The sequence below is a fragment of the Anser cygnoides genome, chromosome 1 (genome assembly GCF_040182565.1).
Source record: "Anser cygnoides isolate HZ-2024a breed goose chromosome 1, Taihu_goose_T2T_genome, whole genome shotgun sequence".
Lineage (NCBI taxonomy): Eukaryota > Metazoa > Chordata > Aves > Anseriformes > Anatidae > Anser > Anser cygnoides.
The window spans coordinates 97,343,650-97,364,611 of record NC_089873.1 but is presented as its reverse complement, the minus strand read 5'-3'; the positions used below and the strand labels follow the sequence as shown (position 1 = coordinate 97,364,611).

Sequence of the window (20,962 nt, the reverse complement as noted above, 5' to 3'; positions counted from 1 at the left end):
TAATGACACTGGAAGTCTGCGAAACTGGTGTCTACCAACAACATCTCTTGTGCTAAATTAATGACATGTACCAGAAGCAATGAAAGAAGATTGTTGCCTTGGTCCAATCTGGGTCCTGTGCTGCAGAAACAGAAGATGATGGAGCTTTTCGAGGAGAAACATTCAGTTCTCCAACCAGCTTTTGTTATTGTTGTTGTGTTTTTTTGTTTTGTTTTGTTTTTTTGAACAAACCACGGCACCAAGCCCCAGTTGCTTTCCAATTCTTCTTCAATCCTCTGGTGAAATGCTCAGGTGAAGAAACAAAGTGTATTGCAAAGAATGCTGCCTTGGTGTGGAAAGTGCAGTGCTCTCCTCCAGAGCTGACTTAAGCACGTAGAAGTGGGAAGACCATGTCCCTGTTCTTTAGTGAGGTCAGAGTTTGCATATCGGTGGAAAACGCTTGAGATCCAGCATCCCAATGTAGAGGTTTCCCCCAGCTTGTCTGGAGAACCAAGGCAAATACTTCTACCTGGATCCTGATGTCTTCATAACTCCAAACACCTTGAAGATAGATGATATGACAGGATGCTAGGGCATCCCTCGAGACTCCTTCGTGCTGTGAGCCATGATGGAGTACTCCATTAAGCTGAGGACAGGAGAAGCTATCAAAGAGCTGGCAGCTTTGCTCAGCCTCTGCCTGTGACGAACGCTGAGCCCCTCAGGGGTGTGATGACTGTCATTCAAGCTTCTTCTCCAGATGCCTGTGTTTGACACTTCCTCCACAGTGCCACCCCCATGTGCCCAAAGGTAAACGAGTACCTTATAATTCAGATTGCCTTTTTAAAAGCAACCAGACACACCTGTCCCTTGGTGTTACTGGCTGCAGAAACTGTCCTGCCTTAGCTTCATTAGACCACGGAGCCAACAGGTTTGTATGTACTGTATTTTGATCAGCTTATTTAATCGAGCTTCTGTGGTGGGGATGCAGCACCATCTTCTAACACCTTTTTTTCAGCCAAATCAGCAGAGCTTAGCTTCCCTCTACCCACAAGTTGAGCACAGAGCTCTATCCTTCAGTACCTGAACAGACTCCCAATTACCTTGCAGTCAGAAATACGAATTCTTCCAGCACAGTATGAAGTACAAACAGTATTTTGTGGGGACAAGCTTGCCCAAATGGCATCTCCAGACAAATATAAACTCTCAGGTTAGCCTGCACACAGTGGCCAGCACACCAGCAGCATCCTCTAACTTCCGATGTTGCTTTTTCTAAACTGCGTGTGATATTCCCATCCTCCTAAGAGATTTAAGTGAAGGATGGGGAACCAGGATGTCCAGATGTGTATGCAGTGTGATGGTCCTGCTCATTTCCCCTCCAAGTCTGTGGATGGCACTGAGGGAAAAATCTGGGCACTATATGTTTTGTCTCTCCTTTTGTACTCTTGCTGAAAAAGCAAAACAGCACAATACCAACCTGCTGGGATGTGTTTTGTGTCAGTGTTACGATTTTTTTTTCTGAAAGGCAGTAGAAGGGCCTCACAGTGTATTTGGTGCCATCCCATTATATTACAGTTATGGGATTTCTTACTCCAGGAAAATGACAAACATCCCAAGCAGAGGTGCTTTATGGCAGAGCTGGGTGGGTTTGGATTTCAACAGCTGAATGTAACTGCTGGTGGGTTGATGGTAGAAAACTTCAAGCTCTCTTTCTTTCCTTCATTAAAAATAAATGATTTAGACAGACATCACATATTACAACTCTTATTATGCTTTTCTGGCTTCCTAACGCTGAAGCATCATCAGACTGACAGTTTTCAATAACTTAACTGGTCAGCAAGATCATCTTGTATTTCTCTCACTTACAAATTATTTTCTTCCTTGCACAGTAAGTATATTCATTGCTTTGGACACTTTCATATTAAGACTTCAAGACTGATTTGTTTGAAAAACAAACAAACAACAAAAAAAAAACCATAGATAATTGCCGAGAGCATTTAGGCCCTCTGTAAGAAGGTGCATTCAACCCCTGCACCAGATGCCTTTCAGAAAGAGCATCACAGCAATGCTGTAGCTGGTAATGTAGTAAATGGTTTCAGTTGCTCCAAAAGCAGGCTGAGGAGAAAAGGGGCACATCTAGCCCCTTTTCCCCATTTTTCCTTTGTCATCACAAACGTTCACGAAGCACAAGGTAAGCTGGATCACAGAACTGAAAGTCAGCCCAACCACATACAAAAGCTGGATGCACAGCTGCATGGATGCTCATATTCGCATGAGACAGGGCTAGGAACACACTGCCAGGGTAGTGTGGAGGAAGAGCTTCTGTTCCAAAACTAACTTTTTTGAAAGGAACTTGTATTAAATACCAAAAAGCACATCCCAGCATAGCCTCTGCTTGCCTCCCTAGCTAAGAAGGGAGAGCGGATGCCTCACACCACAGTAAATACCCCAAGTACTGGGTACTTCTGCCTATCAGAGCAATGGCACCACCTCACTCAGCTGCACTGTGTTAGCTCTGTGGGGGTTTAGGGACACCTGCCAGGTCAGGATCCACCAGCTGATTGTTAACTCATTTGTAATCCCAGTCCAGGGCCAAGGTTTAAAAGAGGCATTGACCAGTTCAGTGCTTTTGGCTAGGTGGTGGAGGTTCAGCGCTGGTGAGACTTTACTGGCAGGTCAAGCAGATAAGGTAAGTGTAAGGGCAGAAAGAAATGAGAGCTGAGTAGTGAATTAAGGCATGGAAGTTGACTTTGTGAGTATTGCTTGCTTTGCTGAGATTGTTAACTCTACTTTGGGATTTTTAAAACTAGAAATGTTTGGCTACTACCTGTGGCATCCAGCAAGTAAATGTTCACACAATGCTTGCCTAGAGAGATATAAGCTCTTCATCTTTTCCTGCTTGTGATGCTGGTCAGGCACATGAGTATTCCCATTTTTTTTTTCATTGGGATAAGAAAAAAATAAAATCAATTTTGGGTTAAAGAGGAAACATATCTAGCTTGGTTGGCATTGGATTTCTGGGTTTCCTTTCCCAGCTGACTCTATTTTCTGTTTCCTGTGTCCTAGTGAAATATCAATCTGTTTGCAATGGAGTGCATGAGTTTTTCCTGAAGTTAAAAATTAATATCCTTCTGTTAATCAAAACAGAAACAAAAATACCTCTTCTAATATTAATGTTTATAATCTACCTTTAAAAATACATCTGTGCCCTCCCACGTACACCCCCTCCTGCTTCTAAATTAATTGCTGGTACTAACAGTGCCATCTCTTGCATGAAACCTAAAATGGAGTTTTCTGACCATTTATAGTCATTGTGATTCCTGGAGCATCCTCATAAAGCACGGGCACTCCAAAATCTGATGTCTAGCTGCATTTTTTCCCTTCCGCTTCATCTGGATATCAAGTTATTTGTCAGCTTCTGTCTGAAGATTTATGGTTCTGAGCACTGTTAATTGTGCTCTGCCTCAGAAATAATCTGTGCTGTAAGGTGAGCAACATGGCTTCCTATAGAAGTTCATGGAGAATTGAGGGGTGGGAGGGTGGGAAGGATGGCACTGCAGAAACAGTAATTATTCACTGGAAATATCTCCTGAAGAATAGCAGGAGCATTCCTGCTTGCAATTGTTGAACCTCTATAAAAACAGATACCCTATTTTTAATGCGAGCTTGTGTAATTACAATGAAAGATGAGGCAGTGAAAACAAAGTGTAAGGAAATCTCTCTAAATAAGAGACTGCAGAGGGCTGATATGTTAAATGCCAGGAGCACTCATTGAGAGAATAACCTTCTCTTTTAAGTGTTAAGTGTGCTTAAGCAGTAAACCATCGATGTCCTTTTTGTTTGTGAGCATTAGTTAATAACACAAGATGTCAATGTTGAAATTGGCAGCAGAAAGCCATGCCCGAGCCTGTGCTTTAGTCACCAGACTCTGTGGCTCCCTGCTGTGCAGATCAAGATGCAGAAGGGGAGCTGGGTGCTGCAGTGCTCAGCTGCTGTGGCCCTTAGGGCACAGCCCAGGCACCTGGGCTAGATTTAGCCTCCCTGTGCAGCATCTGAGGGGGGAGACAAAGGGCACAGAATGAAATCTACAGAAACCAGCTCGTTGAGCGAGGGTCAGGAAGGAGCTGCTGAAATCCTGGCAATTAGGAAGCACTGGGGTGAGTGAGCCCTCTGCCCTGCCTGCGCAGTCACCGTGTTTAGTCAGGTCTATCTTCTATTCTGCTCTGAGAACTGGGGTTCCCCTGTGTGGGGGTACCATCAGTGATGCTGTGTGCTGCCCCTCCCTGGCAGCTTGTTCCCACAACTGAGCTGAGCATGCGGCCCCTGCAGGTGTGTTGGCTCAAGGGTTGGGCTGGTTTGTCTCAGGTCAGGAAACCAAAAGATGTCAGGAGGTGGGAGACATGGAAAGAAATGCAGTGAAAGAGAGACTTTAAAAGAAATGTGGACAATTTCTTCATCTGGGTCCCAACATGATCCCACAGAAGGATGGATCCCATCCTACACATGCACTGCTGTTAGATACTCTGCTGAATGCAGGTGTGTGTTATCTCTACATGAAGTATGCAAGCAATTGTTCTCCTTCAATGTAGCCAGAGATGATTCTCCCTAAAAGAATATCTTGTGGTCACAGTAGTTTCCCATGACATAGGGGGATTCAGACTTGAAGGGTACTTTGAGGAAAGCTTACTACTTTTGCCTTGGTCAGGGTGAGGCAGGAACGCAGCACAGAAGTGCTTCAATCAGGTACACAAAGAAGCAAAACCAAGCTTGGAAATCCATAATGTGCAAGTTCAAGTGTCACCCACATAGGGATGCAGTTGTGTTATTCTCATTCTTCATCCCTCCTGTGGAAAAGGCAGTAGGACAGATTTGTCTTTGGAGGGGTTTATTTTTGCACATGGCTTCATACAAGCAGCACTATGAAGATCTCTGGTTTGCGGAATTGGGCTAAAGGTATGTATTATCCTCCTTTTCTCTCGAGGAAAGCAAAGAGACTGGGGAGGGCTGGTGAGAAAGGAGAAGGGGTATTGAGCGGTGCACTTCTGCCTAATTACCATTGTAGGTGCTCCAGCCTATTACTGGATCTGCCTAGTCCCAAGTCTCTGCATTGCAAGCCTTCTGGCAAGTGTTCCACTGCTCTTCTGCGTTCTGCCAAAAGCTTATTGGATATTAATGTGCCTTCCTGTGGCTTGAATGAACCTGGTCCCTTTAGTACTTTAAAGAAATACAGGAAAACCACTGATCCCATTTGCTTTTAGCATGCCAAATGTCTCTGCTTCCCACAGAAAGAAGTCTGAGAGCTGCAAATCCTCATGCTACTCTCAATGCTTCACCAGAGGTGAGCATGTCAGATGACCTCTGCTCTGACCATTGCCACAACTGGTACAGAAGTTAATTGCTGGGTGTGGAGAGTCTCTTCCATCTTTCTGCTAAAATCAGTCAGGATCAGAGCTTTAGGTAAAGACAAATGGCTGAGCATGGGGTTTTCCCCGTCCTCACCGGGAGTGCAGAGCACATCCAGCATCCCCTGTGGCCCTGGCAGGCACAGGCTACATGAACAGCACTCTGCTATTCTGCTCCTGCCCGGTTTCTTATGAGACCGAGCTCTGAATGTCCCTGGCTGCTTTTCAGTCAGCAGTCACCCCTTCAATAGCTCTGGTCAACGGATCACACTAAGCTTTTGCTAAACTCTCACTACGTGGTTTCCAGCTCAGTGCTGGGCTTGTGGTACACTGACTGCAGTTGTTAAAGGCCTCTGTCCTGCAGAGTACATTTTTCTCTTCATCCTTAAACCCAGCAACCAGTGTCACGGTGATGGTGAAGCTGACAGCCAAGCCTGTTACACTAAATGGAAGTGGAAGTGTAGCATGTTCTCCCACCCTGGGGTTCACACACTTTCAGGAGTAGGAGTGTCCAGCTGTGATGGAGATGTGACTATGAGCCAACAGCCAGAGCACAAACTGGTGTTTGGCCTTTGGGCACATGGTCTAGTGGCTAGGACGTGTCTATCTATAACATATCTTCAGTGCTCTTTGGATCCATCCAGCTGTTTAGATTTGACTCCCATGGGTATGGTGGCATGAGTTCTGCTCATCTTCCATTTATCCACTAGGCACTGTCCCCAAGTATGTTTAGACAAGGATTGGTCAGCTATAGTCTGACAAATGCCAACTTGTTGGCTTTCACTGTGTCTTCAGGGTCTCTCTCCTTCCCTGTGGCTTATGGAAGGACCAGACTGAGTCAGAGGTGACTTGAACTATGCAGTGCCTGAGTGCACCAGTTCATGGTGGCTCAGTTTAACTTTTCTTTGAAATTATTCTACTGAAGTTGGTGAAAAGTACTTATCAGCTTAAATATTGCAGTGCTCAGAATTTGAAGGATGTGAACTTCTAACAGTCCTCAATTTTCCCTCTGTCTGCTAGGATAGTTAATAACATGTAGTTTAAAAGTATCGCCAGGAATTATAAAGAGAAGGTATTTCCCTTTTTAAATAAGGCTGGCAGAAGGGCAGGGGTGAAATGGCTTGTCAGGTCAGTAGTGGAGCTAGCAATAAGACCTACTTATCTTGCACAGCGCTGTAATGTTCTCAGCGTTTGATTCAAGCCACCCTCATCTACTGCTGTAGTTAAATTCAACTTCAGTGAGAACCTCATTCTTAAATGTTTGCAACAGTATAAGTAGTGTGCTGCATCAGAACTGTAAATCAAATGCTGCTCAGAAATTATTTCAAGAGAAAGCTTCTGCTTTTTTTTCCAGCACAATCTAAAAGCTGTATTGATGTCCTGTCTACCATCTGTTTTACATATGAACCTTGTGACTCCTAGTCTTTCAAGCTCATTAATTAGACCAATAATAAGCATACCACAGCAGCTCTGAAGTGAAATGCTGGTGGCACATCTGTCAGCATGGGCTTGTTCTTTTTTTCTCCCCCAACTCTACAAGTGAGTGCTAGTTCTCTGAATGGGGAACCCTTCTGTGATCAGTCACTTCCCTTGCTTAGAGAAATGGTGCAGCAGTAGCTATCTGCATTTCCTCTTGAGTTCTCACCTGTTGCAGGTGGAACCTGAGCAGGGAAATGCTTTTGTGTCTTTCTCCCTTGCTGCAGCACAAGTCAAACAGTAGGATTTTTCAACAGCACCACACTTCCTCTGAGCTCATCAGAAGCTCAGTGCCTGAAGACTGCCAGAAATAAACTGCAGGCACCAATGAGAGCCTCCATGGGCATCCTCAGTAGATCATGTAGATGGCTGTTTGAAGGAGATGCAGCTCTGGGAAGCAGAGGTCTCCATTTGGTATGCAAGTCACTTGCTAGATGCTGGACTCCTCTATTTCCATCCACTGTCTGCTTCCCAAATCCAGTTTTAGCATTGCTTACATACAAATATAAGACAGTAAGAAATGTGGAGTACCTGCCCACTACTCCTCTCATGCCTCCCCTCCAGCACCACCTTGCAGGGTGAAGCTAAAAGCATTACTTTCCAGTCTGAAATAGAGGTGTTGCTCCCTTTGGTGCTGTGCCACCACCTGGGCAGGGATGCTCGCTTCCAGGAGACTGCCACACCTTGCTGGGATAAAGGCAGGCATGGGTAGCTGGGGGTGGCAAGCCTAGGATGGGCTCAGATTTTGTTTATGGGTAGGATAGTGTCCTTGGTGACCCCAAGGTGTAAATCAGTTGGCATCTCTCTAAACAGATGCACGAAGTCTTGAAATGAATGTCTGTTCTAAAATGCCATCTGATAAAGCATGCCTTTTCCTGGAAAGTCTGTGGCCAGCCGGCTCCCTCCTCCCCTGCCTTCCCAGCCGAGGGAGAATGCTGCCCTCTCTTGGCAAAGGAGACGAGCGAGGTTTGCCACCAGAAACTACCCCCCAGGGGCCGGTATGTTTGGCCACCAAAATGACACCGTAACCCCAGGCTGCAGGAGATGGCAACTGGCAGGGAGCCGGAGGCGTAGCATCAGGATGTAGATTGCCAGCTCCAGAGGGGTGAGGTTTATCTGGAGCGTAGCACAGGGCTGCTGGCAGGGTATGGCACCCAGCAAATGCAGTGTTGGGGCTTCTCAAGGGTTGATCACCAGGGGAGCAATTTTACCTTCAACTCCCCAGCAGAGTCCGAGGGTGACAGGACTTCTGTCATTCAGCCACTTGGGATTTGTTTAACACTTATCAAATTTCCCTCCTAAATTGCCTTCCACAACTTCCCTGCTTTATGAGGGGTAGAATTCAGCCCAGGCAGTTTGAGCACTGCTTTGCTCATCTTCTGTTTCCTCTGCTGGGCTGCTCTCCACCCTTGTCCCTTCAAGATCAGATGAAGAGTACTGTTTCCTTTGGAGCTGCTTCCTCTCCTAAAAGCACAGCTGCAGAATGGCTTGAAGCTTCCCTTTCGGCACAAAAGGGGGCAGAGCTGCACAGTGGAGACAGCTGGCTAAAATTAAATTTCTCACTAGAGGTGAGTAATGCTAATGAATGTGTCAAGAACCCCCTGTGAGTGGACAGCAAGTTCAAACCTGAGATGATGCTATCAAAATGACTCTCCCAACATGTGTCTTGATGTGGTATTGCCCTGGTGAGGTGTGTTGATTCAGAGCACCTCCAGCATCTCAGAGCAAAAATACCCTTCACTTCATACCTGAAAGCCAAATGTGTTTCTTTTAATGTTCTAAATTCATACTGATACGTGAAGGAAGCACGGTCTGTTCCAAAGAATCCCAAGGATCGATGCAGACAACAGATCAAAGCTTGCAATGGGGGAGTTGCTGTGACTTTTAAGCTCAGCCTGAATAAGGTTAAGCTACCTATGAGTCCTGTGCTGCAGAAACACAACTCATCCTTGTCCTCAGCCCTACCTCTGAGGGCTCAACAGCAAGAAGCAATAGTGGACAACTAAATGTGAAGAAGGCTTGCCCAGAGGTGACAGCAGAAGGGAGTCGAGGAGGCAATCTTCCATTTCAGAATGGCACAAGGGTTGGCAGCCCAAATTTTGGAAGAATACCCTGGAATTGACAATGCCAACATGTTAGGGCCTTGCTTTCCGAGTGATCATGGTGGATCGGTGGCTCTGCAGTGATTCAAAAGGAACACTGCCATCTAGTGCACTTTGAAGACAGCACTTTTGTACCACTGGAAATAATGGGATATGGGGCTGTGCGTGCACGAGCTGGAGGCACTGATCAATAGCAGAAGGCATTGTATTCTTGTTGTGTAAAGAAATGATGATTTAACTCACTGGTGATCTAATTATGATGTGAGGGTGAGGGGAAAGAACAAAATCAGATGCTGCTTATTTTGCATTAGCAAACCTTTAGCTGGAATCTGTGGGTGATCTACAAAACCTGTTTCCACGTGCTTTGTGGAAGTAAGTTAGTCCTATGCTGCCTTAGTGATGTCTGATCCTTACCTGCAGTGTATAACCCGCCAGGATGGGGGCACCCTCCCCCATGTTGTGTGCCCACTTGCCCCAAAGCTGTTCCCCAGCAAGAGTGATGGCTCTAAGGACTCCTCTTGTCTGAAAAGCTGGGCTAGAGCGCACAGACCTCTAAAAGAGGAAACCTGAAGGGATCTCATCAAATGAATGATAGATTAGAAAGCCTCTGCAGACTTCTCGTTCAAAACCGACTACCTCTCATCCTAGCACATGCGAAGTTGCAGGATGGCAAAATCCAGCCTGTGTCACCCTATAGCAGCTGCCTGCCCCAGGGCAGCTGCACAGAGCTCTGCACTGTGTGGCTGCACGGGGGGGGTCCGTGGTGGGGAATGAGGCCACAGGCTGGCAGAGGTGATCCTCAACGAGGAGTCATGCAGGCTCATTCTATCAGACGCATTACAGATATTCCCCCACTCCGTTTCCTTAGTGCCAGGCGAAATAATGTTCTGTACAGGTACAGGGACGGCTTACTCTTCCAGTGCTAGATTTTTTGTAATGTGCCCTGCTCATCTGACCTGATAGGAGACAGTTCCCTTGCTCAGGGAAGGAAAACACAACAGTTCTTGGCTCTACAGTCTCTTCCGTGTAGGAAGGAGTGATCTCTCCCTCCCCATCCTGCCTGTGAAGTAGGTGAAAGTTCTTCCATGGTGGATCATGACCCTTATGAAGGTTGTAGGAGGATTCAAAGAGAACCAGTGTTTATGCTAGCCTCGAAATGGCTAATTAGTTTTAATTCTTGGCAGCAGCTCAGAAACTACAGCTGTTTCTCATGTTCCTGCCCTGCAGCAGCAAAGCTGTTGCCTGCAGTCAGGGGTAGCTAGCTGTTCCTTCCCGGTGCAAATGGCTTCAGCCAGTTTTTCCACAGCCATGGAAAGGGCTGAGGCTCACATTTTTTTTTCTTGAGCTGACAGGAAGATGTGTTGAAAACAGCTGCATTTGTGTGGGGGCAAGGAGAGAAGCTACGAAGACCTAGGTCAAGTAATAGATTCCTCACTTCCCCATTGCTCTTGGTTAGTGAAGCGTTGCTGCAGAGCTGGATTTCTGTTGGCGATCCCTCCCAAACTATTAGATTGACTTCCTGACTTGGTCTTCTGACACAGGTATTGCTACTGGATGTCAGTGTAAACTTTCAGACTTTTTTTTTCTTGCCAGAAAGTGCATCCAATTTGTCCCACACCAGGTCACTCAACAATGTGTGAGCACATTGTGTGGATTGCTTATATCCTGACCAGGCTGGTGGCTCTGCTCCTAGTCACAGCAGAAGTATGTGCTTACTTAGCAACAAGCAGCTGATGAATTAATCTGATCCCTCCACTAGATGGGATGGCAGCACCATAATTTCTAAGCTCTTACGGTTAAAATGGGAAGTTCCAGCACAGCCTGCTCAGTATGATGGGTTCCCGTGCCAGATACAGCTAGCCAGGGGCTATGAAAGGTGAAAGCACTTACTTCCAGATCCTCTCCATCAGAAAGGGCACAAAAAAGGAAATGATTCAGTGCCCCAGAGCCATGATACATAGATGACTGGGGCTGACATCATCCAGCAGTCAGGCAACACGATGCCCCTGCAACCCTGTAGGTCATATCCTAATGTGAACGTAAGTGAGGCAGTGAGCAGAGGCTGAGAGCTGTCACTTCTGCGTTGTCACTATATGCAGTGTGTGCTGTTAGCTGTCCAGAGAACGGAGGTGAGCTTGTTCTGGGAAGTGGTAAGAGAGCTAACACTTATAGGTCTCTAGCTTTAATACTCGGTGCAATCTTATTCCATTATTGCAAGTATGGTAATGTTCACCCTGCCCGTAATTGCAATTCTCATTGTTTATCCCAGAGTAATGCTAGCAAATAGCATATGAGTTAACAGCTCTATTCTACTTGCTTCGTGCTCTTAACTGTAGGCAGAAGTTTTAAATATTACTGCTTTCTGATGGAAAAAGACAACATGAGCCAGTTGTCCAAGGACTCTCAGCAAGTTGACAGCACAACAAAGCAGTACCTGTATCTCATGATTTCCAGCTTCTTGAACAAGATTCTACATGATCAGGGCCCTTCAATCACATTAAACTTTACAGGACGCCAGACAGACCCTTTAAAAACATCTTGGGTTCTTATCTTGATGGTGCAGTAGACTAGACATTGATTGTCTTGAATCTAATTTTTAAGGTACATTTTTAATGAAATGTGAAAATCAAGTCTTGTTTATAAAAATATAATACACAACTTAGTGTTCAATATTTTAATCTTTTTACTTTCAATTTTCAGAATGACAAACGTTTTTTTGTCCTGACACCACTTAAAAAAGGGTTCATGTATTGCCAAACTAAACTGGATGGTTGAGTAGAAGGCAACAGGAGTTTGTGGGACTGGGGAAGGTGTGAGGATTAAGTGAGGTTTCTGGTACAAGCATGAGTTGGTTAGCAGTGAAGTGATTGTATGCTTTGTAATTTAATGCCTAGCGTTATATTCCAGAGTTAATGTCCCCTGGAGAGGAACTCAATATTTGTAATTCCCCCCAGTCTAAAGCCTCAGAGGCCAAAAAAGCAGTCAGGCAATACTGCATCAGGTACATTCAGCTGATGCTTTCAGTGCCTCCCTAGTAACCCTAAGGACTTGCATTCTGAAGCACAGTTTCATGGCAAAATATAAATGTTATTCCCAGAGAATCAGGGAATACTGCGGGCCCTCTGTCACATCTACTTTGAGCTAAGGGCCTCTCAACTTTATAGTGGTATAGCTTTGAATTTCAGTTGTCATTCATGATGCATGTTGCAACCACTGTCACTCACTTGAACAACAGTAGCACCTGTGTATAAACATCCTGACAGCGCTGTCATATACTGGATACTGTGAAGAAGGCAAAATCTCCTCTGTTCTACACTTATTTTCTGCCCCACAGTGCAAACTCCATTGAAAAGCGCTGAGTTCTCTCAGTGTATTAAAGACACTTCAATTCCTGCAGGACAAAGAAATATTACAGGGTCAGAAATGTAGGTATGAGTCTCCTGGGCATCACCTTGATGTGCTAGCGCTGCTCCTTTTTAGCAATAAGCACAGCAGCAACTGAAAGGGCTAACTCCAATGACTCTATGTGCTTCTGCTATGCCTGGGCAGAGTGCTATCTCATGCTGTTGCACGAGGCTGTGCTTGCTTGGCTCCCAACTGTCCATCTCAGAAGGTCTGTGGGTCACCTTTGTGAGCTGCTACCCTAGTTATTGCTTCACGTGTTGTGTATCATTCTTGCTCTTGGGACTTGTGGCTTTCGTGCTTTGCTGGTGTCAGCATATTTCTAAAGGAACAGCTTTTTGTTCCTGTTGCAGGCCAGCTTCCCCTGGATCAGGCGATACCCACCCTGCCTGGGGTGGACCAGAAAAGACAGATGCTGGCCACCTTGCCTGTTGGCATTATTTGTCTAGCAGTGATGTTCAGAAACTGTTCCACAACAAGGGCCTCATTTAACAGACAATAACACACAGATAGTTCCCACCCACAGAGAGCTCACTGCCTAGGGTTATGGAAAAATATATCAAGCAGAGGTCAAAGAATTGTAAAGGGCAATAATGCAACACCGGCCACCCTGCTTTCCATGGGCCTCTTGCCTCGGGGTGACAGTCAACCTTGCCTGCATACAACCAGCTGTCTTCTTTAATACATACATACACACATGTGTGCACACATGCAGGCTGCACATAAATTAAACAGACTTTGGAGTGCTAACAAACAGCAAATGCTAAATTCAAGCCAGATGTGATCCCCTCCCTAGACACAAGCAAGCAGCTTTGGGCTGGAGCTCCATGCTGGTGGAGGTGATTTGGAAAGCAGGCCTGGTGGGAAGGCTCCAGCACTTGAAATCCAGGGGAACCCTCTAAGGCCTCGCTTTTCCTACAGCTTAACAGAATTCCTGGACCCAAGCTCTGCCCTAAAAAGGGGGACTCTGTTGTAATGTCCTTGAACTTTGCTTTAACGCTATATGTTTTGGAAGAAAGTAGATGGGGGCATTTACGTATATGGTATGGGTTATGTTCTACTTGGATGTTTGGAAAACAAAGGCGTATAAGTCTTTAGAGCGTGACAATAAAGAGGATCCTGGTCTTCTGCATCCATTTCTGTGTAGGCATCTCCTGGGACCCTTGAAGGTCCAAGGTTTTCCCATTAATGTTTGGTCAGAGCCTCACATGCACTGTAGCAGACAGCTGAGTCAATGCAGGGCTGAGCAGCTGTGTGGGATGCAAGATGCACTGGAAAGTCTGCTGCAAAGCATCCAGCTCCACGGCTTTCAAATGGACAGTGAACCTGGAGAAAACATCAGTGGCCCTGACACTCAGAACGAGTGCCTGTGGGAAAGGAGCGATTAGAATGGGCTCATGGATTAGGAAATCTTTCGTGAACAAATTTGGAGTTGCCCTTGAAATGATATTTCTTCCATTTCAAAAGACTGTTGCTTCTGAGTTTTCCCTTTTGATTAACTAAGAATTGCATCAGTATCCCCATTATTATTACTAAATAAAACTGTTTGAGTTTCAGTCCATAAAGTTTGATCAAATGCATTTTACCATTGCTGTCTAAACATTTAATCTGGTTAATGTCTAACTCCAAGTATTTTTTAATATTTGTACTTACTAAATTATTCGGAGAGAAGCTACTGATCGCAGGCCAAATGCTGATGTCATTTACACCAACAATTAGCCCAACATTGCTCAACTCCTGTCAGGTGCTGCCAGGGTTTGAGGCTCTCATGTTCTCCCTCCTTTCTCCCAACAGGTGGCAGCCTCTTGACTTTTTTTCCCCCTCCCGGATTTTTTGGCTAAAAGCAGCACAGAAAACACCCCTATTGTATGCTTGTCTCGAGAAAGATTTTTTTTTTGTCTTTTGTACCCCTTGATTTAACTCTTGCTTGTCAGGCTAATGGCAGTGGGAGGGAAAAGCCAGTCCCTGAAGGCCGGAGAAGTAGAGGAGTGGATTTCCCTATTAATACACGAAATAATAGGGATGGTTTCACAATCAATATGTCATGAAATAGCTGTCAGAAGTCTGAGTTAAATGTAATGTGAATGTTCACAGAAAAATGAGGCAAGCCCAGCTAAACTGCTCTGCTATGACATGTTTTGGGGGCACAGCTATCTCTTGCAAACACTTCTTAGAAATTTGATTTTTTTTTAAAAAAAAAAAGCATTGACTGGCTAAAAAACCCTGTCACCTTTCATGCAGACTTTTGAAGCCTTGTTACAGATATAAATTAAGGCTCATCGGCCCTGTAAGGCACAAACTACAAGTCTCTTACAGCTGGGGAAGCTGAGACACCAGAGGTGGTCTATGCACAATATTAGCACTAGGTGTAAGTATTTTGGTGAGGGCTGAGATCTTTTTATCTTGGCATTATAACAGTCCACTCCCCGCTGTGCCAGCAGTTATAATGGTACAAAGGTACATTATAGTGGTAAGATTATTCCCTTTGCCCACATGAACACATTATTCTGATAAAAGTACTTTAATACCAATATAGTTGTGTTAATACTAAGGTTTGTACAGCTTTACTGATCTGGTACAGTTAAAGCAAAGCAGTACAACCTTGGCATATAGATAAGGACTAAATATCTTATCCAAATACATGGAGCAAGTAAATGACTGATCTGGGAATAGTACACAGCAGTCTTCCTTCCCAAGCTGCTTTTCAGATAGCCTGAAACCATTCTGCTCACATTTCTTCTCACCAGAGGGTAACACAAAGCATCATTGTTTGTCAAAATGTCATGGCTTAAAAAGAGATGCCACCCTCTTATTTATAAAACTAAGTGAAAAAAACATTCAAAAATATCTTCTTTCCATCTTCCTTCCAGTGATACCTGATGTTAGTGGGGCCTGATGATAGATGCTTGCACAGAATTACTTGTGAAAGGTTTGTTGTATTTTACATACATTTACCAATATTCATCCCAACCGGATGTTTAAAAAAAAAAAAAAAAACTTTCACAAAAAGATCCACTTTTCCAACTGTCAGGTGGAAGCATGACAGTGGCTTAACGCAGTACGTTTATCTGCTTTAGAGTTGCATGGTGGTACTGCTCCTAACTGGTGAAGTACTAGCAATGGCTCTGTCCCTAAGGTATTTCAGGAAGCTTCAGATCACTCTGGTTTCTCTTTTGCCTTGTAGGTGTTTGACACGACCTCCTGGGTCCTGCCATGGGGACAGCCAGAAGGTGTCAGCCAGCAAGGAGGAACGTGGCCCTCAAGGTGAGGACTCACGCAGGAGACAAGGGGCAGAGGAAGAGGAGAGATGTGGCAGAGCTGTGCGTGCGGTATTGTCCAACAGTGTAACGGGATGTGCGGTGGCACCAAATGAAAAGGCAATGGTCCTTTAAGGTTGAAATGGTTGGGGCAGGCTTGCAGCTGAACCTCATGTAACAATCACGTTTTAGTCACTTTGGTCTGCATTCAAGTTGTTTTATTTCTGATTTTGCATCCCTATCTGAGCCACTGCATCTGTCGCTGTTGTAGCAGTTCACACAATGCACGATCGTGCTGTTGTCCTCCACAGATTAGCTTTCCTGAGTTGTCTTCCTCATGTGTTCACCAAAATCCGTCTTCCTTCTTTACCACTCAAGAGTTTTATGGGCAGTGTGGACTAGAGGTAGAGTTCTTCTCTGTCAGGACAACAGAAAGCCCCCCAAAGCACTGATAATGTAAGGGTTGCTAGAGCAGGCATAGGTTGATCTGAAAATGAGCCAGACTGGAAGATTTCGGGTTAGTCATCAAGCCTGAATTAAATATTTCTAAAGTTCAAGATCTTTTTTCTTTTAAGTCTGCTTTCTGTGGAAAAACACTCTGCTAATTCAGTAATTCAAGACAAAAATTAATTTTGAATCATCTGGATTTCCCTTGGGAGGGAAATTCTGCTTTTCAATGAGCTGGAAGTGATGTATCTTAAAATTCCCAAGCAACAATCTTATATTGGTATTTTTAATTCTGAAGGCCATTCCCATGAGTTTCTAGTATTTTTAAAGTAGGTCAGATTTTGAACACAAAAAAGCTAAAGAGTTATGCCCCTTTCATCTTTTCTTAGGAGCAATAAGCCTTTTTGGTATTATTGCTGGCTTAAATATTAAACAGGAAGCAAATTACATTTCCAGTCATTAAAGTACAATAGAACAGCTCTATTGTCTGAATCAGTGCAATATTAGGCCAGATTGTCACAGAATGCTCAAGAATGAAGTCATATTGTAAGAATGTAATAAATTAAACTTCTTATGCTTTTACTGTGAGTTCTGCCTGACGAGAGATTACTTCTTCATTCCTGTCAATGAAGGTAAGAAATTTGGGCCCCAAAACTTAAACGTGGTAAGCAACTATATAGAATTTGATATTCACACACATTTACTACAAAAATGCAACCTGTTCTGATGTTGCTGCTTACAAGATTCTAAGCCTGCCGATCTTTGTACTGTGTGACCAGAAAACTTATTTTTAAGATCTGTTTTAAATGACTCCATAAATAGAGGGATTTGCGTGCAACTCTATTGGCTTGCTCTGTAGAGCCTTAGCCCCAGGGAAAGCTACAGGTGGGAAACTGGCCTCTTGTTTTAACGCTCCTCTGGTGAAACCCCTGCTCATAAAACTGCAATGCTAGGAAAAACCTGAAAGATCTTGCAGGAACAATAGCTGACAGTATCTGACAGCTGCTGCCTGGTAGCCTCCCAGAGGTGGTGCCCTGACTATTTACTACCTAAACTAAGCAGAGGACGGAAATTGCTGCTGCTTGGAGCAGCACTGTGCTCCCCTTGAGCTGCCTGACACCATCCTGTCCCTAGGTAAAGCAGAAGTTGCTGGCTGTTGCCAAAAGACGTGGATTTTTGGTTTGCTTTCTCCCAGTCGTGCAGTTCCCACCAAGGCAGTGTGCCACTTGAGATCTTCCCTCCTTGACTTGGACAATTGTCCAGACAAAGTGGTTGGCCCCAGTCTGATGTAATTTTTAAAGCATTCAGTACTGGGGAAACTACGGCCTCCAAGGATGCCATTACAGTGCGGAACCCTTAGGAGGTTTTCCCAACATCTGAGCAAAAATGCTGCCACAAATGAGAGCGGTTACTTTTTGTATTGACCCAGTGGATTTGGAGAACAACTTATCTTCAGTGATTTTACTTAATTCAAGAACTTTGTGATGTTCCCCTCTTCATTCTTTTCCAGACTAAACAAATCCTGTTCCTCTGTCCTTTTTTCATAGGTCCCGTTTTCTAAGTCTCTTACTGTTCTCCCTTCAAACCTTTTTTTGTCTCTGATCTTCAGAGTCTCTTCTAAATGCAGTGTCTGAAACCGAACACGGAGTTCCAGCTGAGGCTTCCTTGGCACTGAGTATAGAGGAACTACTTCTTCCTGGGCTTAGTTTGACTCCTGTTTGTATACCCTAGAATGAGATTTGCTCTTTTAACCTTTGCTTTGTATTTCAGTTGTGGTCTAGCCTGACCTCTTGGATCCTCCTCGGGAATATTTCTGCCTCCGTAGTTATCCCTGTTTCAGGAGGAAATTCCTCAGCTGTTCCTATAGTTTTGTTTCTATATCATGCTTAGTCTGGTATTTAGTAGAATTGCTGTTGGTTGCAACACTTCATCTGTTTAATGCAGTCGGCTTGCATTATAACGATGTTCTCGGAGAGGTTTGTAACATTTTCGAGCATAATTTTTCAATCAAAACTTAATTGTGCTATCCCACAGTCATTAATGACAGCATTAAATAGAAGCAGACTTGCATCACCCCTAGAAACATTCCTCCCCACTTGTGTCAGCAAATCACCAATACCTTGCTGGGCATCTGAAACAGATCTTATTCCTACCAGAAACAGAGCCTTGTGATCTGAGGTGGGCAACAAATGCTGTCCAAGGAGAGGAATCTGTTCCTCCATGCCTCTGTAGAATTACCTATCCTTCTGCAGTATGCCCTCTCATCATGTGTCCACATATTATCACCTATACCTGTTGTTACCTCAAGTTACTAGCTGGGAGGTTATCTGCTGTAACGGTCACATAATTTCTCATTTAGAAAAATAACTCAGCTAGAGGAGCCTTCAGCTCATTCTAGACACTTAGTTACAGACTGTGAAAGATTTATGTATATGAAGTGTGCTCAGTTTTACTGTCATGCGCCATTGTTTTGACAGCCCAGATGAAGTTCCAGGTATGACATTATCAAACAGAATATGCCCTAGAGAAATTATTTTTCTGAGAGTTTTACTCCACACACTCTCAGCTTAAATATGCAGAACAGGCCACAGGAAAATGGGAAGAAAATTAAAGCTTTGATTCAGCAAAGAACTCTGGCGTATGCTTACATTTAAGTAGTTATATAGTCAGATTATGCTAGTGTTTAAAACCCAAGTACTTCAGTAAAATACCGAGCTCAGTTTGATGGGGCTCCTTCCCTTCTTTAAATGCCACTTGTAATTTGCTTACTAATTACTCCTGTTACAATAAATAAATAAGTAACCCCCCTGCAGAATAAAAAAGGGTTACATGGGCTAAAAAATAAAGGGTGGGCTCTAAGTGGAGCGAAGGTTCATGTGGGGTGACCCACATGACCAGAACATAAATAAAAAGGCAATCCTTTGTTCAGGGTGCATAGTGAGGGGCTGGGGAAGAGAGGTGGCCTTGTCTGGTGTTCAGAAATGGTGTAAAATAATGCTCTAAGGGAGTGTGAGCTGCTGAAGTCCTGGGCGTGATGAAAGGAGAAAAGGAGCTGGGCACCCTCCCAGCATCTGGTACAGAATCAACCATCCAGGCAGGAGATGTGCAGACAGGCAGCAGAATTGCCTGAGCTGATGGCACCAGGAGGCTCAGTTGTGCAGGAAGGAACCCAACGGGGTCATTTCCTGGAAAACACTGGTGGCAAACTCTGATGTGAGAGATGGAGAAACCAGCTGGAAGGGGGGGCTCTTCCCCACATGGCTCCCACAGAGGGATACGAATACAAATGTGGGAGGCATCTTGGGTTAAGGTGATAACCTCAGATTTGGTGGTCCATGCAAAAGGAAGGACAGAAGAGCAAACAGCTGACTGCAAGGATGAGGAAACTGGAGAATTATGCTGCCTTGCACAAGACCAGACTGCAAGAGAAAAAGGAGATAAGAAGCTCGGGGTTCTTCAAAGGGATGATAATAGCCAAATTAAACTAACCTAGTGCACAGGAAGGAAAGAAGAAATATACTGAGGCGAGTTTGGCTAAAGCATGAAACCTCCTTTGACCTCAAAAAAAGAAAAGGCAGAAAGAGGAAGGTAGGTCAGAGTAACAGAATTCAGAAAAAACAGTATGGGCATACAGGATTACAATCAAAAACTGACAGAAACAAAGCATAAGAGGTTTTTAAGGACAGTAAAAACTTTATAAATATGTTCACGTGATACTTCAAAAACTCAATAACCAAAGTTACTAAGCAGGTTTTCTTTATTCTGATGTGGGTTGTGTGGGGGATTGTGCCGGCTAACACACCAAGGGTTACTGCTATTGTGCTTATATTAATGGGGTAAAAATATTAAGGTCTTGGCCTTCCCTTTGAGGGGGTGATGTGGACTGAATGATGATTTTAATCAGGTTTAGGCAATCAAGTGTCTTTTTTGCACGTTTTCCTCACTCATGTCCCTTGTGAAGGAACTAGCAGTCCAAGCCTTCTTGGAGACTCAGAGAGTGAATCCTCGTGGTGCTTGTGGCGACGGTGCTTTTTGTGAGGTTGCTTTTGGCCAATGTATGCGAACCATTACTTCACAGTAAAACCACCACCACTGCTGGCCCGGAGCGTCTCAGACCGAGCCCTGCATACCCGACTCGCCCCCACCGAGGCGACAAGCTTCTCCTCGCCTCTCTCCCTGCCTGCAGGGCCGGGGCCGGGCTCGCCCAGCCGCAGGAAGGAAACAACCCCGCGTCCCTTCCTCACGCACCCCGCCCGCCCGGGACGCGGCACCGCAGCCTGAGGCTATCCTCGCCCCACCCCCCCCCGTCCCGTTCCCGCCTCGCCCAACGGCCGCGCCTCGCGCCCCCCGCGGCCGTTAACCGCCCCCCCCCCCCGCCTCGCGCCGCCGACCCCCGCGTGCCAGGGCGGGGGCGGAGGGCGCGGCGCGATTGGCCGGCGGGCAGCCAAGCGCGGCCCGCTCGCTCGCCTCCTATTGGCCAAGGGGAGGGAGAGCGCCCCCGCCCACCTTCCTTCTCTCCCATTGGCCGGCCGTGCCGGCCGGGCCCCGCCCCCCCGGGGTCATTTAAGTTTATGGGGGGAAATAAATAAATAAAGCGGGAAATAGAAATGCGTAGAAGGGGGGGGAGCGCAACCTAACCTGCTGCTCGAGGGCGGAGGCACCCGCGGTGGCCAATCGGCGCTCAGCTGCCGGCAGAGAGTGACGCCTCGGCGGAGCCAATCAGAGAGCCAGGCGGCTGTTATCCTTCCCGCGCCGGCCAATGAGAGGCGTCACGCTTTTGACCGACTTTTGTGCGGTCCAATAGGAGGCGCGCATAGCGGGCCGGCGAGCGCGGCTTCGCCTATAGAAAATCCCTCCGCTAGTCGCCAGGAAGGGGGCGGGCCCGGATCTGGGGGCGTGT

The 20,962-nt window shown here is 45.5% G+C and overlaps 2 long non-coding RNA genes across 2 annotated transcripts; one reads left to right on the top strand and one right to left on the bottom strand.

Annotated features, from left to right (window-relative positions):
* Positions 1 to 2,509: 2,509 nt before the first annotated feature.
* LOC106037813 (uncharacterized) lies at positions 2,510 to 17,448 on the top strand. Its single transcript, XR_001208274.3, has 4 exons — positions 2,510 to 2,665; positions 3,285 to 3,463; positions 15,229 to 15,287; positions 15,543 to 17,448. It is a non-coding gene; the product is annotated as an uncharacterized lncRNA (long non-coding RNA).
* Positions 17,449 to 17,748: 300 nt separating this feature from the next.
* LOC125182087 (uncharacterized) lies at positions 17,749 to 20,839 on the bottom strand. Its single transcript, XR_007161033.2, has 2 exons — positions 20,701 to 20,839; positions 17,749 to 17,789 (listed from the first exon to the last, which is right to left on the bottom strand). It is a non-coding gene; the product is annotated as an uncharacterized lncRNA (long non-coding RNA).
* Positions 20,840 to 20,962: the final 123 nt, after the last annotated feature.